General features: G+C 38.1%; 1 protein-coding gene across 3 annotated transcripts in view; it reads left to right on the top strand.

Annotated features, from left to right (window-relative positions):
* Positions 1–27,262, top strand: part of LOC150075170 (glutamate-gated chloride channel-like) — a 498,225-nt gene that overhangs the window by 229,399 nt on the left and 241,564 nt on the right. For all 3 annotated transcript variants that reach the window (XM_090389048.1, XM_090389046.1, XM_090389047.1), the window contains exon 2: positions 6,567–6,664. The gene's annotated coding sequence lies outside the window, so the exon portion shown is untranslated. The remainder of the gene's footprint in view (positions 1–6,566; positions 6,665–27,262) is intronic.

The following is a 27,262-nucleotide window of genomic DNA, read 5'->3' as shown; positions in this document are numbered from 1 at the left end:
ATAAGATTACTTTCTTGCATCACTTGTCACTACTAATACCAATATTGAAATCTTTCCAGGATCCAACAGAACATATGTGAATTTGATGTCGATTCAACTTCTTTGCAAGTAATGTCCGTCGGGAATACGACAGACATCGTATTCCCGACAGACTACGATGAAAAAACAGTCGGGTTCCCAAATTCGCGGGCTCTGTATTCGTGATTCGTGTTTTCGCGTTGGTGGTCGCGAAATTTATCATACTAAAAATTTGGCTGCTGTTGTCTGCATTCACCCTGAGTGGGGCACGCGCGTCTTCAGTCTCGCAGTAACCGTCATTTGAGTAGGACGGCTTGTGGCCTTTCTCTGTTGTGTGTGTGTGTCTGCCTTAAGCTATTTGTGCTTAAAATATTACTGTGCTTATGTGAATACCCATGAGTTCTAAACGAAGTGCATTTAGTGACGGATAAAAGCTTAAAAGGGCCAAGTAAGTGATGACTTAGAACGAACGAGAAAGTGGGGATTCTAGATATATGTCGAAAAGGGCTCACTACGCGGCCGTAGGCTGCATGCTTGGTATCAATGAAAGTATCATACGATACATAAGGAAACAAGAAACTGAGAACAGAGAGGCAGTGCAAACTGGTGGAATTCTTACTGATAAATACGTGATAAAATGATGTTAAAAATGGAGAATGCTTTCGTTGTCAGCAAAAGCTGGTTACATAAATTCAAGAGGCGTTATTCACTCCGTAATGTAAAGATTACGGGTATCTGCTTCAGCTGATCGCGAGGCTGCTAAGGCCTAACGTGAGCAACTGAAGAAGCTCATTGAGGAGAAGGGATATAAACTTGAACAGGTTTTCAATGCCGATGAGACGGCATTATTCTGTAAGATGCTTCAGTGCACCTATATAGTCGTCGAAGAGAAGAACGCACCGGGATTCAAGGCGGCAAGAGATCGGGTTATGCTGTTTGTTTGCAGCAATTCAGAAGGCCACATGACAAAGCCTGGCCTGATTTTCCGCGCGCAGAACCCAAGAGCTCTTAGAGGATGAGGTTTCGAGAACTTAGAGGAGGAGGAGATCAACGATTTAATTGAAGGACAGGCAACAATACTAACGGATGATGAACTCGAGGAGCTTGTTTGTTCAAACTCTGAGGATGAGGACGAGGTTGAGCAAGAACCACGTCAAGGGAAGAAGTTCGACTTGGAAAACTAGCCAACTAGCGCAGGCAATGCGTGACGCCAAATGCCTTGCGGATTTCTTCTACGAATACGACGACAACATGATTCGTGCAATGAAGTTCAAGGAAAGCTTCAACGCCTCGACGATATTTTAACACCATATTTTAACACAGCCATCTTCAACGAGTTCAAACAAAAGAAGAATCGGCTTTCCATTACAATGGTCCTGAAAAGAACAACTTCTACATCGACGCCTAAAACTCCTGGTACCCCGAATCGGATGTCTCGACGTCAGCCAACCCTGCTTCTTCCCCAGCCTTTGAGACCCCTATTACTGAAGAGCATTGAATCTTGTGGTGAATATCCTGGTACATGCCTTGTTCTGAACTATGTAATAAAATTTTGATACAGTACTGTATTTTCGAAACATGGGTCTAAAATGTTACTAATTATTGTAAAACACAATTGGAACTTTTTAAACATTTTTCTGTTAATCGTAAATTGTTGCGTAAGTGTTTAGGCATAGATAGAAAACATCTGAGGTTATTAGGGTGAGAGTACAGATTTTCGCGGGAAGTGTTGACACAAGTACTGCAAAGGGACCAACAGAATTTGCTCATGCCTATTGGTTGCCCACTTAATGGAATAGCACGACAAATCTTTCTAAAAGAAGCACATTTAAACTTTTGTAAAGATCCGTCCAGTAGAAGGTGAGTTGTTACAAGGGATGAAAATACAATTAGGAAATTAGGAATTCTACATTTAAAGTAAAATAGTTCCTCCTTTGGTGGGATTCTCTTATACCGGGGTCGGCAACCTTTATTGAGTGAAGAGCCATTTTTGACCTAATTAAAAAAAGAGAGAATCCGAAGAGCCACATCTCAGCTCAAGCTGGGATGGGAGGAAGGGAAGGGGAGGGGAGGGGGGTGGGGAGTTTTTTAAGAAATGGAATAGAGTGGGAAGGCGTTTTAAGTCATCTAACTCCATTTCAAATTGTGCTTCATGTGAACTAAAAGTTAAAGAGCCGCAGTTACATGCTCAAAGAGCACAGGTTGCCGACCCCTGTCTTATACACAGAAAAAAATTAATTATTCTAATTATTATTTTAACAGTACCCGAACTTAATATACACTCACATATGTCTGTGTAGTTGTCGTCTTCACGTGTATTCAAGTTTCTTCACGCACCTACTTGCATGTTGGGTGGCTAAAAAACTTGGAATAGCTTGGAAAACTAGAAATTGGCAAGAATCTTACTCCCTCCACCTAACATCAACTAACTACAGCCTCATCTGAATAGGACTTCAAAAATTCCTTCAATTTTCGACAGAAATCGAACCCAAAACTCTCTAGACAAGTAGCAAATTGTGATGACGCTTAAGCAGCGACGGTGTTGATTCCCCTTTCTATATGGGGTTCGCAATACACGTGTATAGGGCCCCCTGAATAGAAAAATTTTAAAAAGGCATAACGAAGCGATTTCGGTTGACTTTCACATGTTGTGTATATTCTGTGTGTGTGTGTGTGTGTGTGTGTGTGTGTGTGTGTGTGTGTGTGTGTGTGTGTGTGTGTGTGTGTGTGTGTGTGTGTGTGTGTGTGTGTGTGTGGCCGATTTGCATGCTGTGCGTGATGGAAAAACCCTACTACTTCGCTTGAGATTGGTTAACTCATTCCCAATTGTTGAATAGCTCTTCAAAAATGCATGCAGCCCTAAAACAGTTATAACTCTCCGAAACCGAATGTATATTGTTTTCATCGGGATAAGGTACTAAGAAGTTTTCCATGTCCATTCTTGAACAAGGAAATCAATACTGGGCTTGGTACTGACATTAATTGCAGACAAGTTCTTTAGCCTATTTTCTTGGGAGTGGCTTGGGTGGAAACAGCAGAACCAACAATTCGGTTGGGTGCGGTTTGTGAAAAGTTGTCAGAGTCACAGATAACCTTTTTAATGAATCTCGATGAGACGGTAAATACCTTATATTTTGCTGAAGTATTTACGAATAACTGGGTTAATGGTTTCGCGGTCTTCGTTTGCTGACTTAATGAAATTTTTATTTTATTTTATTCTTTGCTTATTTGCACAAAGCTCTTATTGTAATAACGTGAAATCAACTTGAAACCTTATATTCATGAATAACAGAAACGTTATTCATAAGCTTTCGGCTATGCATTGGATCTTTATATATCAGAAATCAGAAACGTCTGAAACAGGCAGGCAATACCCAAAATAAAAATTATTTAGATAGGGTTCTAAAAGTGTGCGAACAACTGGTTTTTGAGAGGGGGAGGCGTGCTGTTTTATTTCAATTTTATCTCATGTCTTCATCATTTCATAAATTTTATTATTATTATTATTATTTTTTTTCATTTTTATTTTATTTATTTATTTATTATTATTTTTTCCCAATCAATTTTATTTCATTTTTTCATCACTTAAATCAATTTTATTCCATTCATTTCAATCAATTTAAATCTTAGAGATTAAATGTATTGGAGTACACATGAATTTATAAAAGTAAACTCAGCTAAATTTTATGTCAAATCCGTTTATTTGAGCTTGTTTTGGAAGGAGGGGCGACAAATTTATCACCTATTTTATGGGGTGACAGAGGGTATACAAGTTTGTAAATTAAATATATAATTGCAATCTTTACTAATTTTACCTCCAAAGGTTGCCTCGAGGGGGAGGAAGTTTGAGATTTGTCTTCTCTTTTAAGATATAAACGACAATATGATAGAAATTCTGTACAGTATGTAAGATAAGTTCTGTACTGCGATACACATGGATGATCTCTCGCTCCAGTATTCCTTTAGATATTTATACGTCTTTGTGCCTGTCATGTGATCTTGGTAATCTGGGTTCAGCCCAATGCATAGTATCACGGTTTTTCCTTTATTTCACAAAAACTAAATGCGTGTAGGTCTCTAAAGCTTTTAAATAAAAATTACTGTCAGTACAAAAAGTAATGTTTACTTTTGAATCTTTAGCTTTCACAATCTAGCGTTTAAAAAAACACCAGGTACCACATGAGAAGCATCGGTTATTATGGTAGTTTCGTCACACAGAGACAACAATGAGGATGAATAAATAGAACGAACAACTAAGTAAGAGAATTAAGTTTATGTAGTGATTCCTGGTGTCAGCTACGTAGATCTATTTTGTTTGTGAATGTTTCCTAAACTAAGCAATTGGCTTTCCGATCATGAAACGGAGAAGAGAAAAAAAAATAAAAGGAAACAGCCTGGTAGCACAGGAAAAAAAATCAAATGAGCAGATCACTCAAGGCAAATAAATACGACTTATTCAGAATCAAGAACGCAGTTTGAGATTTTGTATCATAATTAGAGTTGGAATGAGGATTTGGACATTTGAAGGAGGGGGAAGGAATTAGAGTTAATTAATTAGTCAACTGTAAACAATGCTCTTTTTTGTTGTTGTTGTTGTTGTTGTAATAGGGTTTTAGGAGCATCAGCGACTAAGGCCATGTTGCTCCGGCATACTGTCGGTAAATTGCGTGTGTTCTGAGGTCGATTTTCGGAGTTTTTCTGGGGGAAAAAACTCCCAGAGTTTCCGGGAGAAAAATCCATGCTACCCTAGCCTGAGACCGACTAACTCAGCCAAGTTGTGAAAAAGGCCCAGAAAAATTCCTCACGTCTTTTCCACCCGGTGTGGGGAGAACGATTGTACCAACTGTGCCACCGACAGGAGCTTTTTGGCCAGTGTGTGTGTATCTAGATAACATTGGACTAAAAACCCAAACAAATCAGCCCAGCTCGCAATCTCTACGAAGAAAGTTAAATACAACATCCCAATTATGGTAGAAGGAGCTTCAGTTTCGAAGGTGACCTCTCATTTGGATCTAGGGCTAATATTGGATGAGGGTCTTAACTTCTGTACTCCTTCATTCACATAAAAGTTAAAACATATTTCGCTCTATGGGCCACCAGGCAGGAGCTAGTAGGAATTCGAAACCTAGCGCTCACAAATAAATACACCATGAAATATGTCGTCCCTTACATGCTTCGCAAATTTGGTCCTCGGCTCCTAGTTGTCAGCTTAAGGCCGTTTTCGGGCTTGAATATTGATTTCTCAGACGGCTCAATATGGTAGCTGAGAATCCCTTCGCCTTCACCACTGAAAAGCGACCGGTCAATTTGGGCTTATTCTTCATAATTGGGTGAGGAGAAAGAAGTCCCCAAAAACTTGCCTTCGGTATGCGATACCTTCGCAATGCCATTCGGCATCAATCTTTAGTGTACTAAATATCTTGAGTGTGTTTTCTGGGAAGCATCACTGAAGACTATCAAGAGTGTTGAGTGAGAGATAGGTTCGAGCCAGTAGAGAGCCTGGAATTGAGCCGTGAGCGTGAAATTATGTTTCGATCTTTGGCACATCCAGCCTCCTGTGAGAAGTTGGGCAAGCGTCAGCAAAATCCTTGCGATAAATAATAATACATCTTTCTAAAATTTCCAATTAAATCTTGGTTCAATATCAATAAAATTCCTATTCCAAAGCTTGATATTGAGATTCGAGTACAGTGTGGCTCATGAAATCCTGAATCTGAGAATAGCAGAGAGCAGGTTACGCTACAGTGTCCGTATCTACAGAGGCTATCGTATAATGTTGCCTGTCTTGTATTTAAGTCATCAGGCTGATCCGCTTAACACTCCATCCAAGACTTGTTTCCATTTAATCAAATGTCTCTCATTAGTAAATTTAAAGATACTAGGATCATAAATTGTTGTGGATAAGATTTTGTAAAGAAAGGACTCACTGAAATATTTCAGCAAGTGAGCCCACATTGTACTGCAATGTAACCCCATGTGCATGTGGTAACTTGCACCGACACCCTCTTAGCTTACGGTTGTCCAAGAGTGAATTCCATTGGATTAATAATAATTAACAAAACAAAGAGATAAAAATATAGCTTCATGCATATGCGATTTCTGGTTATTGACATATCTCAATGACAGAGTTTATCAAGACGATATTTGGTTTATTAAGGTGATAGATAATCCGAAAGAAAGCTTCAGAAAGCAAGTTGCCAAAATTCCCTGTGCCATACTTCGCGCAACAGCTAACCGTACTGTACTGCGCTTTCATCACATTTGTAATACAAATAGCTATCAAATCGAGCAATTTTATCTTCACGACCTGTAGTTTTCTCATACTGTACTGACACTTGGTTAAAATGGGTTATGTGACTGCATACAGTGCTAAATTCACACTGGTGTCTCTTTGTGAAACTTTTTTTCCTCTACAGGTAACCACAGTGTGCACTTTAATTATAATCACCCTGTATAATAAAATGAACTGGTATCTGTGATATTCAATTCAACAAAAATTTTCAAAGTATGAAATATAACTTCGTTGACAATGCATTTTATATTTTCAGGTCGAAATGCCTGCAATTTAGCGATGAATCAAATTTCGAAGAAGTTCAGGAGGAGATAATTATTTTTGTCAAAACAAATACTTTCATTTTCTGAAAAGGTATGTTAACCATCTCTTATAATTTCTTGGAGACAATGTCGGTGATTTAACACTATGTAATGTATTGCCTATATAAAATCATTTAATTGCCAACTGGCATTTCATGGACGCTAAAGGGGTTAACATTAAAAATAAAATTAAAAATTAAAACTAATTGCTGCAGAATAATATTAAATAAACTGAATGACATTTTAAACACAACGAAAGATTACAAGTGAGATTAAACGATCAATACTACTATGACTGATTCATTAATAGCAGTACTGTACTTAGAGAGAAAAAGTGCTGAGAATGAAAAAGAGAAATTAAAACAAATTTAAAAAAATAATCAGCAGGAGGCTGAATGATTTTAATTATCACTGATAACGGGCAGGCATACGTCCATGCGTGGTTGAAGCTGAGAGCTTCAACCACGCAGTTAAATAAGGCTTTTTTTTTTTTTTTTTTGCTTTTTTTTTTTTCATAGTAAATATTTGGTGTTATTTTCACCATATGTCTGATACTAATAGTAAGTGTGCAGTTTCACAGCCTGAAGAAGGATCCGATGCGCCAATTTTTCAAGTAGAAAGAACTGTTCGAACGGAAGTTTTCTCCCAAGTCACCATAGCGAATGAACTGAAATGTTGACTCATTCGATCTCTCTCTCTACTATCATAAACATTTTGCTGCGCGGGTAGACTAATTTCAATCACCAAGACACGCATTCTAACAAACATTCATAACAAGTAACTGACATAAGAGAAATTATGATTAAGAGAAATAATGTCTTTTAATGAATTAAAAGTTAAAACGAATGCTAAATATTCGATAATGAGAAATTAACAATAATCGAATTCTAACCCGTTCAACAGAATAATTAACTAAAAAAAAAACTAATGCTGTATAAAAAGGCAGTCGGATTTCAAATCAACATTAAAAAATAAATAAAATAAAAATTCCGCGTACATGTATTGTGTTAGCTGTACCAAAAACTGCAGTCTAGTGAATTAATATGGCTGTGTACACAATTTAAATCGATTATCCAGGTAGAAAGCGAACTAACGCGTCTATCCTCAGAAGGATTACATAAGATATGGGAAGGAGAAAAGTGCACAACCAATTTAAGGAAACCGGTAAGCAAAGAGGCAGAGTGATATGACAACTCTGAACTTCTAACGAAAACATATACATTCACTAACAATTTATATAGAGCCCAATAAAATCATTCACGCTGGGTTTATATGTAAGAAATAATTCTCAAGACACTATCTCAGAAGACAAAAATTTCAAGTAGCACAACACGTTATGCAGAAAACTTTCGCGTCTTAACTTACTATGCGACAAAGTGGCAAAAGCGCTTATTAAACAAACAATTTCTTCTTCACAGTGATGTTCTACAGCTTGGAAACTGGTAGCAAGCGTAAATATCTAATATACGGGTTCGAGTACCCCTCACATGAACAGCTTGAATTAGCTGATAATTCAATCGTCTCTAATGTTTTTGGAACATAATAAAGATAGAAGTGCGTTAAGTGGCAAAGACATTACAGCTATTAGGGGTATACAGTATATCTTATCTGTTGTCGTTAGTTGGTTGGGGTTCAGCAACACAAGTGCTACTGAGATAAGTGTCTGAATTGTGTCTGATCATAGTTTATTTACAGGAGATCGTAGTTATTTATTGTACTCTTCGGTTAGGTTGCTGTTTTGCTGGACGAAAAAACCCGTATTTCCGAGTGAAAAGCCATGCAATCCTCGCCTGAGGTTGACTTGTGAGGAGAAAAAAAAAAATAAAAAATACAAACTCTTCGCATCACGGAGGGGATCTGAACTCATACCTTTCAACCGGGTGTTGGAGGATGGTGATTATAACCATTGTGTAGCCGCGAGGGTCTGTAATATTTAGAACGTTCACCAGAAATATAGCCGACGCCAAAATTTTAAAGCTGAAATTAAGTTAAACTACTTCAGCATATCTGCTCTGAGAACGTTAAGAAATACTTATAAAAGCAATATGAGGGTTATTACATTCAGAGTTCAGTTATGCGAAACAGAAAATAACTTCATGGATGATTCATGAAATATGAAATACAGCGTAAGGAAGGAATGTTCTTATTTATACTTTCGCACGACCGCTAGGCCAAAGGAGTCTACAATTAATTATTTTGACAATGAATACAATCATTAAGCACCCTGAATTCTGATGGGATCCTTCCACTTGTTCAGATTACGAACCTAAAGGGGCATAAATTCAAATTAAAAAAAGACAGATGTAGAATAGATGTGCGGAAATTTGCCTTTAACCAGCGGGTGGTTAATTGCTGGAACAAACTTCCATCTGTCGTTGTGGAAGTTGGTAGGTTAAATAAATTTAAGGAGAAACTGGACAGGCATTTGGAGGGAATGGTGTGATTTTTTGTTGGCTGATGCTGCATAAGCTCATACACTTGCTTTCTGGGCGCCTTCGTAGCCAGGTGGGCAGGAGCAGCAGTGCGTAGCACACGCTTCTTGATTAGACCGGAGTTCGAGCCCGTGACCACCAAATGCGGAGGATGCGGAAAGGTCAGGGAATGACCACCGCATATTCCTGAAGCAATATGGCCTTAGTTGCTAATGCTCCTAAAAACCAAATAACAATAATAACAAACTTGCTTTCTTGCATCACATGCCACTACTACTACTACTACTACTATTAACCGCATTTAGCAGTCACGCGGGCTTCAATAATGGTCCAATTATATGGGAATACATTACTGCACTCTCGTGCATGACCACTCCGCTACGTCGGGCCTCAAATATAGAATTTATATAACTGCTCAATGAACATTAAAAGGAAACCCCCACGAGTAGCTTTGTGGGATACGCCAATCAACGAACTATGAGTCCCCGTCTTCTTGGCAGAAATGGTGAAATCACACTTGGAATATCGTCCGGTGTGGAGAACGCACCTAAAATAAGACATTTAGCGTTAGTAGAGGCATATGATGCAAGAAAGCAAGCTTATACAGCATCAGTCAAAAAAAAAAAAAAAAAAACCTTCCCACTTCACCCATCCATTCACTCCAAAGGTTTGTCTAGTTCTGACTTCAATTTTTCTACAACGACAGATGGAAGTTTGTTCCAGCAAACAACCACAAGCTAGCTAAAGGCAATCTTCCGCACATCTATTCTGCAACTGCCTTTCTTCAATTTGAATTTATGTCCCCCTCAGGCGATTGATCTGGGGAAGAGGCAGAATCCAATCAGCACTGAGCTTGCTCAACCATTCAAAGCCTTATACACCTCAATCAGATCACCTCTCAGGTGCCTAGTCAACAGACACTGTAATTTGCATATTTTAAGCCATTTTTTCGTAAGAGCAACCCTTTGTTCCATTCATTAATCTTGTTGCCCTTCTCTGTAATCATTCCAGCATCCTTCCTAAAATGAGGCCTCCAGACTTGTATACAGTACTCAAGGTATGGCCTGACCATTGCCTTCTACGAGGATAATCACTTCCTTATCCCTGCTAAAAAATTCCTGTATATCGTTGACAAGACACCATGAGCGAATCTTGCAGACTGTCTGCACTGCTCAGAAAGCTGACTGCACAATTACCCCCAGTTCCTTTTCATTCTCTACCATCTTAAGTGTAGTACCACACAGTTGATATGTTACTCTGGGGTTACTGCTACCCATCTGCAGTACTTGACATTTGTCAATATTAAACTTCAGTTGCCACCTCTCAGCCCATCTGCTCAACTTTTCTAGAACCTCTTGCAGTAGCGTACTGTCATTACTGTTATTAACAACCCTGCCAACCTTCGTATCGTCTGCAAACTTAGACATTCAGCCTGATATACCTACCTTAATCAATATCTTCAATAAATACAGAAAACAACAATGGACCCAACACTGAACCCTGGGAGACTCCACTAATAACATTAGTCCACCAAGAGCAGTGTCCATTGATTACCACTCTCTGTCTTCTTCTCCCACTCAACAATCCCTTTATCCATAGCAGCATTTTGTCCGTAATGCCATACTGCTCTAATTTGCACAGTAGTCTACCATATGCAACAGTATCAAAATCTTTGCTTTTCTAAGATTCAAGTATATGATATCAAAATTATTTTTTGCATCCAGTTGCTTTGTATCCACATCATAGTATCCAATCACAATGGTCAGACAAGACTTATCCTTAACAAACTCATGCTGTGACAAGTTAAATTATTAAAACACGTAAGCAGTGCTATAATCTATGGTTTATAATCCTCTGCTGACACTGTTTACAGTGCTACAAGTTACGTAGAAACTTCCTGTATCTACTATACCGATATGAAAAACAATGGCGGCAAATTCATATGCTGACTTCTTAATGGAATGACAAATAGACGATCAGATGAGGAAAGACTTCCAATATTTGTTTGTTGTAGGGTTTTAGGCGCAACAACAACTTAGGCCATATTGCGGCGTATATATTATGTCTGTAAATTACGTGTGTTCTGTGGGCGATTTGCATGTTTGCTGGAATAAAAACCCAAGTTTCCAGGGGGAAAAACCACGCTACCTTCATTTGAGGCCAACTAACTCAGCCGCGTTGCGAAAAAGCTCATAAAAATTCCTCATGTCGAGGGAATTCAAAATCTGGCCTTTTCCACACGGTGTGGAGAGGCCGGCAATTTTACCAAGTGTGCTACCTACGAGGTCACTTCAAATATGTGGGCTACAGAGCTTAGTAACTTTCATTATCATTTTAATTCCCCCTCTGAGGGGGGATATGAAATGAATTAAGATGAAAATTTTCAATTATAAATGTTACTAGAACTAGGAGCATAAATACAAATTACAGGGTAATAGTTTCTGACATGATTGTAAAAAGTTTCCTTCTAGTTAGCGAGATGCTAATAATGGCTGGAGTAAGTGCTTAATGTATGGCTGAGGCGGAGATAATGGGAGAAATTCCAACCCATCGGCGTTTGGAAAATGGGTAAAGCACGTGGCAGGTGGTTTTTTTTTTTTTTTCCCAATAGTTTTTAGTCTTCCTTTCCCCATATGTCAGTTACTAACATTAAATGCTCATATCGACAACTTCAAGGAAGAAGACCTGACATGTTAATTTTCACTAGGCATATGCACAGCTAAAGCAAGAAATCTTAGGAAAATATTTTACACCTCCTCTTCAGTCTCCAGCTAACCCAAACACGACTGAAGCGGCCGCCAAAAATTCTTTCTGCCTTGATCGGGTCTCGAACACAATCTTTTCCAAATACAGTAGATGCAAGCTGACTTATTCAGTATACTGACACTGAAATCATTATACTTCACACTTGCAAATAGTACGTACATAAAAATCCAAACCCTTGGCAATTGTTCTCGATTTTGAATCAAATACATACCTATTTGAAATTCTAAGTAACAGTACAGCAATAAATGTTAAACATTCTCAAAAATGAAGTAATCTAAAACTGTTCTGATCTTACCTTGAAGTACATCTTGGCCATGCTTTTTTCTTAAAAAAAATCAAGTCTATTTTTAAAATTAGTAAGATAAGTTCGAAAAAACGCAAAAATATACTTATGTGAATAAAAATTTTCGAAGTAGAAAAATAAAATGGACATAACTGAAAAAAAAAATTATGTACACGAAAAATGAAAGCATATTTTATTCAATTAACATAAAATAGAAACTTACAGTGCATATAATTTTCCAAATACATTTATGAAAACTTATATGCTTCATGCAGTGGTTACTAGCTTTATTTTTCTTTTTGCATAAGCAAATCCATGCTGAATTATTAAATATATAAAGGGCCCTTGCAAAAGAAATGTGAATACTGTTTATTTATTTTATTTTTATTTCATTTTATTATATTATTTTTATTTCATATTTTATATAATTTATATTTCATATTATTATTATACATGTAGTACTATTATTGTCATTTTGTATTATTTATTTAATTAATTACTATTGTCAGGAAAACGGGAAATATATATTGTGTATAAAGCATAGGTGGAATAGGACCAGGGTATGTCTGCCAGGGGCAAAAGTACATGACGTTCCAGAGCAGATATCATCTTTTAAGAGTTCGAAAGGTGATACTGTTGGACACGTCGGTTGACACTAATGATATTGGAAGAGTAGGCGATCCGAGAATTTACTTAAAAAGTACAGGGCAATGTTGGAAAAAAGCTATAAGTTAAGATTAAATTTCAGTCTCTGCAAGGCAACGCACACACGATAGGAGGGAATACATGTTGAGATACTTGTCAATCAATTCGGCCCCCAAGAGAAATTCAATCCAGGTGCAAGGCTCATGGATAGAATTTTTCCTGAGGCGGTCTGTGCTTGACAACAGGCAAAACTGTTTTTTTTTACAGGGATGTGATATACTGTAGGAGTGCACGAATATTCGCTGATACTATCGAGGCAGTGTTAGATGGGTCGAAAAGCTGATAGCTTGGGGGGGTACACAGATAATAGATTAACTAGAGCCGCAGGTAGAGGTGAAAATTATTCTTGCATTGCTTCTATTGAAATATGCAGCAACCGGGAAATCAAGATGTCGGGGATTTCAAGCCCTGCTGTGAGTCATAATGGAACAAGATTAATACCTGAGTAGTGTTTGGGTGACTAAGAGTAAGAACAGATGCATGTATATTTGCATATACACCAATGCTAAGAGCATAGTAAATAAACTTGATGAATATGAAGTACATTTATCAACTAACTCAGTTGTGAAGTACCGATTAAATCATCAAATGTAGATATTGTAAGGACATTGAAGACATGGTGTCACAGACATAAAGGATGCAGAATTTGATTATGGGGAAAACAATGCGTACAGAAATGGCATAGTGTACAGTTTTGATTGTCAAGCGGTATCAGGGATTCCCCCCCCCCCCAACACCGGGAAAAGAAAAGGCAGGAGAGGGGGTAAGGGGTTATAAAGGATAACCCCTTCCCTATAATATTGGACTAAATACCACTGTTGGTAAACTAATCTTTCTAAAAGTCATGATGAATTCTTAGGTTCCACATTATAGGAATGGAACTTCTCTCACGACAGAATCATATCAGGATATCCGAACTGCCCAGCCAATTTAACAGTTCTTCTCGATGACAGGAGATCTCACTTTGCAGTGATACGGATGGCTTAACGGATGCTCTAGATCACAAGCATAGGGTTCAAGATTGGAGGCTTTTTAGAGTTATCAACATGTAGATTTAAAGGCAGTGCGGTTCAATAATGGAAATACCTATCCATCTGAACCAATTAGACTTTTGAAGGAAGCCTAGGAAAATATGGAATTCTTCCTATAAAATATGTTTTGGTCTGAAATATGTTGCACTTTTAGTGGGCCGCATCTTGGTTTCAAAGTTTTGTTGTTTCTTTTATGAATGCGACAGCAGAGCAAAGGGTTCCATTATATTTTCAAGAATCGGTCTTCTCGAACAATACATTCTTGGGCAAACTGTAAGAATTTATTGACCTTCTTCGTATCAAATTAGGCGTAATGAAAAACTACTCAAATGTGCTAGACAAAGGAGGCGCAGTTTCCAATACTTCGTAACAAAAAGATTTAAAAAATATTCATTGGTCCACAAATCAAGACGTTAATGAGGTTTGTGTGTGTGTTCTTATATCGGGGTGGCTCCTGGGCTTTAGCCCATCTGCACCTTTGTACTCTGTTATGGTGCAGAAACTCTGCATAATGGGCCTGAAAAAGTGTTAGCCCTGAAACGGCATCAACTGGGTACCTACCCACCCATCGAAGAAGGGCCAAATAGAGCTGAGAGATGATTCTTATTATGCAAAAGCATTTCCTCTTGTCCCGGAGAGAGAGATCTAGAACGTCAGTTCGGAGCTTCACCCTAAGATCGTCGTAAATTGCACAGTTAAAGAGCAGGTGACTCCAATGTTCTGTATTCCCGCAGCTGCAGAGATCGGTGTGATGCAAGCGAAACTGAAAGAGATTTTGATTGAGAGAGAGCCATGTCCAGTTACCAGAAAGGAAGTTTCCATAGTTAAAGAGCACCAGGTTTTAACCGATTTAGAGAGTAAGAATGTCACATCAGGCAGGAATTTTCTTGTCGTCGCTCCAAGTGCGGTGGTGTCCCATCTGGTCTGCCAGATGCTAATTAGCTCGTTACACCATCTGGACTTCTCTTTTTTAGGATCTTCATTTAAATTTAGCTGGATACCAAGTAATTCTGAAGGTATTTGTTTTTTTTTTTTGTCGAAAGACGATTCCACGATAGATGACAAATAGATCCAATGGGAGGGACCCCGCAATAACTTGCACTGCAGTGTTGGAAACTGTTCTACAGACTATGAGAATAGAGAGGAGCATGCTCCACTGAATGGAATTCAGTTTTAACTTCATTTTGGAATTGGTGGCCCGATGAAACCAAGCTCCTGCTGCATAGGTGACTATGGGCAGGAAAACAGCATTATAGTAGAGAAAGCGTGACTTCCTAGAGAGACTCCACTCCACTCCCCTCTGGAAATTCGAATAATTGACCCTGTGAACTTTCTGATTTTGGTATTTATGTGAATCAGATGAGGATAGAAGGAAAGCTTACGGTCAATAATGACCCCAAGGAGTTTTGCCTCAGTGACTATAGGAAGCCGATTGCCAAAAAGTTTGACTTGGGGAGGCCGCCTGAGATCTAATTTGGATTTAAAAAGCATCATTTTTGTTTTCGCTGGATTAATTTTAAGTTTGTTAGCCAATGACCAGATAGAAAGGTCAGTTAAAATCTGGTTTGCATTCACCTCCAACACTGCACGAGAACTGTCTGAGACCACAATTGTCAGGTCATCGGCGAAAGCAAAAATTTTGCAATTCTGGAGAGAGCGGCCCAGCCAGTCTTGAAGCACAATGTTCCAGATAAGGGGCACCAGGACTGAACCTTAAGGGCCCCTCGAAAAACCTTCCTAGAGACTTGCAGGAATTTTGATTTGACAATTATTGAGCGGTCAGACAAATAGTTTTGAAATAATTTGTACATATGAAAGGAGCATCTGGGAGACCGGAGACGTTCAAGGGCGCTGTCCCACCAGACAGTGTCGAAGGCGCCCTCGAAATCGACCATAATAGCTAGATCAAACTTGGATTTAGAATTTATAATGTGTCAGACAAAGTCAGACAAGGCCTCCTCGCAAGAATGACCTGGGGTGAAGCCATATTGACAGGGAGAAAAGAGATTTTGTTGTTGAAACAGAGCTGTTAGTCGAAGAGCCATAAGCCGCTCCAAGATTTTCCCTAGGTTTTATCATATTAGGCAGAAAACTGATTTTATCATCTAAGGCGACACCTAAGTAGAGAAAATCTTTATTGTACTGTAAAGATACAATAATGTGCCCGCCACAGCCAGGAGGCCAGGGTCTTGACAATGATAAAAAAAAAAAAAAAAAAGTATTTAGTTTGGGATACATAGCGGAAAAACCCGAGTTCGAGTCAGTCGATGACGGGAGGAAATTTTATGGGCCTTTTTCACAACGTGGCTGAGTTAGTCGGTCTCAGAGTCTTGGCGGGCTGAGAATTAGGATGCACGACACTTCCGATCAGGAAGTCTCGTGCATCCTGGTTCTCGCTCCTGGTGTTTGAGACATAAATTGTTGACGGTAGTCATCAATTTATGTCTCTAATTACGGATTTCGTCCTTGGGTTTTATTATGAGGCAGCAAACTGATTTTATCATCTAAGGCGACACCTAAGTAGAGAAAATCTTTATTGTACAGTAAAGATACAATAATGTGCCCGCCACAGCCAGGAGGCCAGGGGCTTGACAATAATAAAAACCCACGAGGGCATTAAGAGAGGTAAGCAAACCCTTAGCCATAATTATGAGATCATCCTTGGATTCAGGGAAGGTCCCTATGGACTGGAGATGTGCGAACATATCCCCAATTCATAAAGGGGGATCAAAAGGCGACAAGAATAAGTACAGATCTGTTAGCTTAACGTCTGTTCCAGGGAAAATAATGAAATCAATGGTTAAAGAAGTAATACAGGACAAGTTGGACAGGCATGCAATTATACTGCAATCACAACACAACATGAAATTGTTAAGGGGCGGTCTTGTCTAACCAATCTGATAGGATATTTTAATACAGTGACCAAGATATTGGATGCAAAAATAATTCTCACATCATATACTTGGATTTCAGGAAGGTTTTTGATACTATTGCACAATAAAGACTTCTGTAAAAACTGGAGCAATTGGCATTAAGGGCAAGTTACTGCTATGGATAAAGGGATGGTTAAGTGGAAGAAGACAGAGAGATGGTTTCCTCCCGGAAACTCGAGTTATTCGTCCAGCAAACAGAAAATCTATCTACGAATACAAATTATAGACAATATACACGGAGCAATATGGCCTTAGTCGCTGATGCTACATCAACAACAGACAGTAGTTATTAATGGGTACTGCTCTTCGTAGACTAACGTTATTAATGTAGTTCCGCAGGGTTCGGTGCTGAGTCAATTGTTGTTTTCGATATTTATCAATGACACTGATGACGGTATATCAGCCTTTATGTCTAAGTTTGCAGAAGATACGAAAGTTGGCAGGGTGGTTAGCGACAGTCATAAGGGTAAACTACTGCAACAATTCGAATATCACAAAGATCTGGAAATTACCTGGGACAACAAGATATCCTTCACGGAGCATTTTCACTAACACAAGGAAGAAGACCCTAGCCAGCATCTGCGCTCAAGACAGGAATTAACTGGGGTCCATAATGCTCAACTGGTGAAACAATACGTTGTTAGGTGCGTTGCGTCGGTTGTCTTATATGCATCGGTCATTTGATCATCAGTTCCGAAACGTACCACAAAACCTTCCTAAGCATTGAATATTGGCTTCTTAGGTAGTTAAACCGGAACTTCCAATTTCCCTTCACTGTGTCAAGAGGTTCTGTATGCAAATATGGAGTGGACACCTTGGAAGTTTATTGTTATCAGGACAAATATTCATATCCTGGCCAAGTTATTGACAGGTAGATATATATTCGCCAGTCCTATCAGGCATCAACTCGCATCCATGAAGTCTGAGGCAATCATAAATCTGCATATCAAACTACTGCGCTCCAACCTCTTATCCTAGAAAAATCTTTAACAGATGTTCCCGCTTAACACAATGGAAATCCTGAACCGGTTTTGAGTTAACTGTGAAAACTTATGCTGCGGTAAAACCTACAGAACGACCATCTTCAAACAAACAACTGAGTCACAACCGTAGTAACTAGAACCCCTAGTCTTTTGCGTACAGTGCAATTAAAAATAGAGCTGGGAAGCCTGTCCCCTGTTGAAGGCTGTCCCAATGTGCAGTTCTCTCAAAGTCTCTGCCGTGGTTTCGGATGTCGTTTTGGAGTATGACTGCTTAGCAACACAATCTTTTTGTTTCCCAGTGATATGCTGCCATCATGCAGTTATTATTATTATTATTATTATTATTATTATTATTATCATCAGTTTATTTCTCTTAGGAGAACACCTGGTTACAGCCACTGGCTAGGGGGTGATCATACATATGCAACTATGTTAATGTAATACAATTATAAAATACATGAAATACATGATATCTGATTTATAAGTAAATCAGATATCATGTTTGAGTTATTAATTACTCGCAAAGGCTTGTACTACTTAACTACTGTAAACTAGTAAGAACATAACACCGTGACAAATGAAGCATACTTCTGCTTAAACACACAGAAGTGGGAGTTTCATCATATTTACATAGACACAAATATTTACAGCCGAACAGCGTGCAGCATATGAAACAACATGACAACAGGGATGACCGCGATACAGTAAAATAAAAATTTGAAAGTTTCAATTTTCCAGCAGTCGTCTTCTTCTGTGGGGATTCGAGTGGGGTAGGTAGGAAAATCCTGACACCTATTTCTTGATGCAGTCGGGTTTCCTAACGCCCAGTGGCTCGTGTCAGGCCGAACAAGGGGCTGATACTGTATCCTTACATCTGTATTTACAGTAAAAGTTTCTGAGAACTTCCTTTCTGTAGGATTTGCAATTGCAGAGCTTTTCAGGATTGATATTGAGGTTGTTGAATAGCTGGATGGTGTTTGCTGGAAAGAATCTTCCGAAGCTATCCAACTGCGTAAATGCCGCTTTGAGTTGCGGTTCCTTATCTGCCACTCGTCTTGGTTTTTCGCCGGGTATTATTATCCACTCTCGGCCTTTCGGTGCATCCAGTCGTCCCTTTCAAAGCTGAGCGAGCGTCATTATGTTTCTTGACGTGATTATTTGTTTCCAGAGTGTGATCTCTAAATTGGAGTATAGTATAGCTCTTGAGATGGTAAAAGGCTTAGATTCTGTTCAGCCATCTCAAGAGCCAGTATTCGAGTCCTAGAAAGGCTTTGATACTGCTTTCGGGAGCTGAAGACCAGTTCGTGTACGAACTGTGGTAACCTTTACATGTTGTGGATACTCCTCTTTGAGACACGCAGAACCCCCCCCCCCCCATTTTTTTTAACTGTAAATTTTTTGAAAATTTATTCTCTGAGTTATAAATTTATTTATTTATTATTACAGGCAACTCTCGCTTTACGAACGAGTTCCGTTCCAAGACGTTGTTCGTTATGTCTATAGAGCATTCCTGAGCTTTTGCGATACGCAAGTTATCAGCCATTTTAAAGCATTAAAACCATGTACTACACATCAAATGGTCTATAAAATACATACATTTATTATAATGTATGTATGCGTAATGGTTTATCGTATACGATACGTAACGTAAAATAAAATAAGAAAAGAAGGGAAAAAAACAAGATATCGTACTTGTTAATTTTAATTAAAAACATAGAGTTACAAAATAGAAATAAAGAAAATGAGTATTAACATATGTACTGTACATACATACTGTATGTATTCAACTTTTGCTAGTCAATATCTTCATCAGAGTTCAATATTTTCCACATAAGTGACACTAGGTGCAGATGAGGTAGATGGTAGGGCGTCTGATAATGAAGAAACAGCTGGGTTTCCACTTTTTTAAATTATATTTGTATAGAAGATTGCACAGTTAATTAAAAAACAATCGAGTTGTTTAATTTAAAAAAAAAATACACACAGTTAATCAAAAATCTCACTGTAGCATGCCAGACAGTCATAAACGCCTCTTTTCGCTTTTGCAATTCTTTCCATATTTCTTCTTCAAAGATTGCCAAACCCTCAGAAATTGATTTAACCGCTGCGCCATTTTCTGCCTTGTAAATGTTCTGGGAGGCTGTGGAATATCAGGTTCTTCTGTTACTTCAGAATTTAGATGTCTCTAAAGGTGTCTATAAAACAATTGACCACGTTTGTTGTTATGCAACGCGAAAGATCGGTCGGGCACATTTTTTGCTGTGTGTTCGCAGTGCTGCTATTATCCGTTTCAGGTATCTTTGTGACTGGAAGAGAAAGGGATGGGGAAGCTTCTTCATCCCTTTCTCTTCCAGTCGCAACCCAGACCCTAAGTGAACCAACGGTTGACAGTCTAAGATAACCTAGGTAAAGCAAGTGATGTCCCTATTATATTATAATAGGGAGAATCACCGATTTCTTTCCCACGAAAAAACATTCTACGCGGCGTGGCATATAAACAAACGTTTTTTTTACTGGATAGATTAGTTTTATTAACCAAGAACAGTTCAGTGTAATTACCATATAATAATTTTCTGATAATTATTGTAATAAATACATTTTTTAAAAGTTTATATATTTAAATCTTACAGTTATGTTCACTATATGTTTGGCATTTCGTTTTATAAGGAGCTTTATCTATTAGCGATTTGAAGAAATTTTGAATGAATTGTGACGTTCGTTATAGCGAATGTTCGTAAATCGAACGTTCATAAACCGAGAGTTGCCTTTATTATTTTTTTGTTATCTGTTCTAGCTTGGATGTTGTACAATGGGTGATTGTAAATAGCAATCAATTGAATAAATAAACAAAAAAATATATAGAAAAATTGGTTCGATGGGCTGAGAAATGGCAGTTGAAGTTAAACATTGATAAATGTAAGTTAATGCGTATGGGTAGAAGTAACCCCAGAGTAACTTATCAACTGTGTGGTAATACACTCAGAATAGTAGAGAATGAAAAAAAAAACCTGGGGGTAATTGTGCAGTCTGACATGAAATTCTCTGAACAGTTGAGACATGCTGCCAGGACAGCTCATGGGATTTTGTCAATGATATGCAGAAACTTTGCTAGCAGGGATAAGGAAGTGATTATTCCTTTGTATAAGGCCATGGTGAAGCCGCATCTTGAGTACTGTATTCAGGTCTCGAGGTCTCACTTTAGGAAGGATGTAGAGTCGCTGGAACGGGTGCAGCGAATGGCAACCAGTTGGGAAAGGGAACAAAAGGGTGTGCTTAACTAGAAAGCCTTGAGTTCTGAAAATTGCATCATCTCGAGACTAGGCACCTGCGGGGAGATCTGATTGAGGTGTTTAAAGCCTTGAATGGATTGAGTAAGCTGAATGTTAATGATATTCTTCCACTTGCTGAGACTATACACGAGGGGCATAAATTCAAGTTGAGGAAGGATGGTTGCAAGATAGATGTGCGGAAGTCTGGATTCAGCCAGCGGGTGGTTGATTGTTGGAAGAGGCTTCCATCTATTGTTTTGGAAGTGGATGGACTGAATAAATTCAAAGAAGAACTAGACAAATTCTTGGAGGGTACGGATGGATGAACTGTGTGTGTGTGTTTTTGTCTAATGCCGTATAAGCTTGCTTTCTTGTATCATTTAGCATTACTACTACTAATTCAACTACTCACTTTTTACACTTTAGTGGTTAGCTCAGTTGTTGAAAACCACCAACACATTACAGAAAACGGCTAGATTTGAATCCAATCCAGGAACGAGGAACTTTTATTTTCATACTGCTGTCAAGCTAGTTGATCTCGGACAAGAGTTGCACATGTTTTCTCCAGAAAACTCTGGGTTTTCATCCCGAAAAACAGGAAATTGAAGGCATTAGCGACTAAGGCCGTATTGTTCCATGTATATTGTCTTTAAATTGTGTGTGTTCTGAGGTAGATTTTCTGTTTTTTTTGACGACAAACCTGTTCGTCAAACAAATTTTCTGTTTGTTTGACGACAAACCCGAGTTTCCGGGAGAAAAAACCATGCTACTCTCGCCTGAGACCAACTCAGCCAGTTGTGAAAAAGGCCCATAAATATTCTTGCCATAATCAATGGGACTCGAATTCAGGTCTTTTCCACCCAGTATGAGGGAGGACGGCGATCCAACTGACTGTGCTACCCATAAGGGCAACAAGGTGTATTGCTGTCTTAGTTGCATCGGCAAAAATTCACAACCTCAACCCTTATTTCAGTCAATTAAAACCAACAGTTGTATTTCCAAGTATGCAGTAGATATGCTAAATATTTTACGACTGAACTTCAACCAAATAACCAATCTATTGTGCTAGATTAAATCGATTCCTATGAAAGCTTCGTTATTTCCTTGTTAAAACTTAGCCAAGCTCTGCAATAATCAGAAGTTTCCAAACGTTCTACAATGCTTTTAGAGGAACTAAAAAGAGCGACTAACAGTTTCTTTCTTTTTTTTAAATTTAAATAATCATCGTTTTCTGAAATACTCCTTGTTCTCTGTTTCTTTTAGATTTCACAAGGTGTAACAATAGCGTAACAGTGTTGAAATATTTCAAATCCATTCATGCAGCGGTAGAATTCTGCATAAATCGATAACGTTTATCTCATGGGACTCACTCGCCTAATCAGAGCCATGTACAGTCAGTTGAGGGAGATATAAAGTTGCTCTGGGATTAAGCAGCCCGAGATGTGCCTCGCTGTAAACATGTCACGTTTGAGTCTCCTCTACTATGTATCGGCACACTCGCAGCTGAGAAGTTATTTTATATGCTTACAGATTTCCTGAAGATTTGAGTTTCACGAGAAAATGCTTGGTTTTTAGAATGTTTTAATATTGATACTACTAATAAGTAGAAAAAGAAACATAATAGTAATAACAGATAGTCTGTCAAAATCCAACACATACAGTGTTTTCCCTATTTTGATATTCTCCTATTTTTATAGGATCCAGATCAATTCTGTGTATGAGAATTACATGTATAACGATACTTTTAAAAGTGTCTTATTCTCTTATTATAAATAGCCTTTTATTGAGTATATCGCGTTGCAGTGTAGTATGTGCAATCTTTTGTAAAATTTGTTTAAAATTTTACTGGTAACTATATAATTAGGAGATTCAGTAAAGCTAGCATGACTAATGAAGGCACGAAGGTGTGACTCTGGGGTGAACTGCAGCAGGCAATTCTCTTCTGGGTTACACTGGCACCTCATGATTTGCCTCGGAGTATATAGATTCTAAAAAAAAAGGAAACGCACACGAGCACGCAAAACACTGCAATATTTTGTAAACTCTAACTGAACGCCAAAGCACATACTCTGAACTGTAAGGCAGTTCTTGTATGTGTTTCTTGGCATTATCGCATTCTTTATTCGTACAAACAGAAAAACAGCTTCAAAGAAATTAGAATGACTATTATTTTTAATATACAGATATTACTATTTAAGGCTAATTGTAGTGTGCGTCCAGAACCCAATTTAAAAGTTTTGAAGGCTGCTGTAAAATCTGGAATAGGTCACGGGTGGTATAGTCTCTCTCTCTCTCTCTCTCTCTCTCTCTCTCTCTCTCTCTCTCTCTCTCTCTGAGATCGGCTAATTGCGGCCTCGACTGTAGAGAACTTAAACAATTCCTGAAAATACAGTGGCATGCCAACACCACTTTGATTAGACAACGGCAGACATGGTCACCGGAGTCCAGGCTTATATTAATTGAGTGTGATGCCGCTCTGGCACTGCCAATATGGCTTTGGTACCAATGTATTGGATACACCAGAGGCTGACACCAGGTCAAAAGCAAAGAGGATTTTAAACTTAAAAAAAAAAAAAAAAAATCTTTCAATGCAATAAAAACACAACGCTTCACCTAGCCAGAACATCAGACTTCAGCAGAGCTATTAAAATAACTATATTTACTTAACGAGTGGAAGGAAGTGTTTGTCTCTTGGAATATGTGGAGGACAAAACTCACTATTTTCGGTGGTGTAGTTGGTTAGTGTGTTAAACGCCACAGTAACTAAGTCCTTATTGTGAGTAACACGCACACACGATACCATGTGTAAGAATAGCGATCGTAACCACTTTTCTAACCGCGAGGCAATATCTGTAGCGTTCAATAAAATATTTGAGTGCAACTATACTATTAAGGAAAAAAGGCGAGAAGAACTGAATTTGGGTAATCCACCACACTCCTGTTCACAAAGCGTACAGAGTTTAAGTTGCTGTCCAAAAAATAAAGCTTTAGAAGAATTGGGCTACTTCAAACATAAACGCTAAAACACCATTAATACACATAAACGTTGAAATATTTATGAATAATAAATTCCTTGAGATAAAACAAATGGTGAAATATTTATGAATAATAAATTTCTTGTGATAAAAACTCCATGCTGTCAGCGGCCGTTATCAGTAAACATTTTTATATATTTGCCATTCTAAAAATAGCCAAAAGATACAATTTGCATCTTCGTAATGGCATACTTTAACAAGGCTACTTAAAGTTGGATGTATCTTAATGGTTTCAGAGCATCTAACATTACGACATTTTTATGGCTCTTTGCCTCAAGAAACCGTTGTCTATTGGTGACAGTAACAATGGCTGATGAAACAACGGAAGATAATATAATGTGACCTATATCGCTAAATATTTATCTGAATATCTTCATTTCTAGCCTCGTTGGTGCATCACTAGGCAATCGATCACTATCTTGCTGTACTGCTTTCTTTCCGCTAAAATGCTTTTTAATGAAAGAAGCCAGATGTTAAAATGAAAAAAAAAATAAAATAAATAAATAACATGCAACCACTGGCGAAACAGCAAATGCACAGCGACATTAACAAGAGCTAACGATTAGAAAACGTAAACAAAACTTGTCATCAGCAGTTGACGTAAAAGTCTTTCAAAAAGAAATGGAAAAATTCTGGAATGTATTCTAGGATCCAAAATAAGAAAAAAAAATCATACTTGTCCAATTCCGACCTGTTACGGAGATATAAGTGCTCGAATTTTAAACAATGGCTATGGAATTCTAAAATGATAGTATATGTAACAACCAGACATATCTAGCATGAATAAACGTCTTTACTAGGTGCGTATCTTCCATGCTTATTTATTTTTATTATCTTTTGCATTCAAAACTCCATCGAATCCGAAAGAATCGCATACATGTTTATATGACTTTTTTTGGAATAGAGTACATTCTATAATTTTTGCGCATATCTTGGAATTTTCCCTATACAGAAGATCCTGAGAACAGAATTCATACGGATCTTCCACTAACAGAATGTCACAAAAATTGCTGTATTCTAATAAAATAAAATAATATATACAAATACAACACAGTGAATACGTTGAAAATAATCAAATTTATCCAAAAATCATCTTTCTCTCTTCTTTACTGGCATATACACTAATTACCCTTAAAAAATTCTTGGTTTAGTAATTCAAATTAAATTTTATTTTCCAAACCAAATAACTCAACAGCAACAGTTACGTTGATTTAATAAAATCATACTTCCAGTTGAAAAAATAAATAAATGAAACAGGAATCAAAATACACATAATTACAGGCTTAACAAATAGCTATGAAAAAATTAAAAAGGGTATTAAAATCTACAATTGCTGATCAACACGGATAACGGACAGCATACGTTCGACGTGAGCTGGAATAATTTATAAGTTGATGAGGAGCCGAGTGGTCAGCGCAGTGGCACACGCTCTTTGAGTAGACCTGGGTTCAAGCCCCCGGCTGCTAATACGGTCGATCTGCCAACCCACACTGGACCATCGTGGCAGATTATGGTCCATTTCCCTCAACATGAATCGTTGACAAGGCTTCCATCCTGCAGTGGATTGATAATGGCTGCAGTTTATGCCTACGTTATATACTATAGGCCAACGCGTATGAAGACAACTCATCCAAGAAGCAATGGTTAATTCCAGCGGCCACACGACAAGTATTGGTAAAATGATGCAAGGAAGTAAGCTTACGGTATGAGTAAAAATTAATTAATTTATTTAATTTAAATAAAATAAATAACCAATATCGCCTTTCCACATTCATTCACTCATTAAAGCGAAAATCACTATTATCCATTTCGGCAGAGTAACTCATGAACTGGATGTAAGAAATAATTTTGACATTGTTAAATTGGAGTTTAGCAAAGTATATAGTCAGTCCTGCATGAGAGATTATTGTTTAAGCTGTAAGATGTTGGAATCACAGAAAAAATTGTTAGACGGATCGATGGGGGGGTGGTGTAGGGTAGGATGCAAAACGTTTAAGAGCAACTGTTATTAACAGTTGCTCTTAAACTGGGCAAACATAAGAAATGGGGTTCCCCAAGGTTACCGCTACTGGGACCATTATTGTTTTTGATTTTCATAAATGACATCCACGAAAGGATGTCAAAATTTGCATATTATCTCAAGATCTGCAGATCAGTGACAAGCGGCGCTTTTTCAGGGCGACCGAGATAGACTTCAGGGATGGTCAGAAAAGTGGAAGTTAAGTTTTAATGCAGCAAAATGCAAGGTTTTACACTTGGAGAATTGTAAGCCAAAGTAACTTATACACTTGGTCGAGTTAAATTCAAAACAACAGAAGAAGAAAGGGATTTAGGATTTACCATACGTCTGGACAAGAAGTTCTCTGAGCAGTGTAGACAAGCGGCAAGGAAGGCCCAAAGTGTCCAAGTATCGATGATCTATCAAATATTTGCTTGTCGAGATAGAGATGTCATAATCCCACTGTATAAGGCAATTATAGGACAATTCATCTCCACGCCAAAATTTGACTTACTTCTGGCATCCCAATCCCTAAAAAATTCCTCATGTGTAAATGTAGATGCAAAATAGTTTATTCGCAACCTGAGTAACATCATCAAAAGTTAATGCATTCATATCTAGTGGATCAATGTGATTGAACCCCTTTCTTCCCTCTATTGGTTCAACAAGTAAAGAAGTCTGCTGCTTTTCTATGCTTTCTTCGCCAGAGACTTCTCGTGATCTTCCTCAGCTTGCCTTACCTCCTTTGTGACTTTATTGCACACCAGTTTATATCTACTGTAGGCATCTATATCACCTGATAATTTATATGCAGCTTATGAATTTTCTTCACTAAAACGAGTCTCATCAGTTCATCTAACATCCATGTAGGTCTACACCTTGTAACTTCTACAATAACATCCCTGAATGCTCCCATTTAGAATGTGCTGTTCATAACTTCATCAGTTGGTCACACTGAATAGAATATAAAAACTGCCTAAGATCAATGAAGTCGCCTTTACGAAAGAAAACGCCCTTTCCCCTTGCCTTTGACAGTAGTTATATCTTGAAGTAAATTCCAACACAATACATTCTGAGCACTGCTACCTCTTGGTTTTTTACCGGTAGATTCCTAATGCATAAAGGGTCCCCCTTGCTGATAATCAGATCATGAGAAATGCTTTCGCTTCTTGCCTCTCTAATATACTGGTGAAGGAAACAATCATCCAATAAAT

The sequence above is a fragment of the Mastigoproctus giganteus genome, chromosome 14, assembly GCF_048544385.1.
Source record: "Mastigoproctus giganteus isolate SK-2022 chromosome 14, ASM4854438v1, whole genome shotgun sequence".
In the NCBI taxonomy this organism is placed as follows: Eukaryota; Metazoa; Arthropoda; class Arachnida; order Uropygi; family Thelyphonidae; genus Mastigoproctus; species Mastigoproctus giganteus.
The sequence above is the reverse complement of the archived record's forward strand: the minus strand, read 5'-3'. Positions and strand labels throughout refer to the sequence as shown.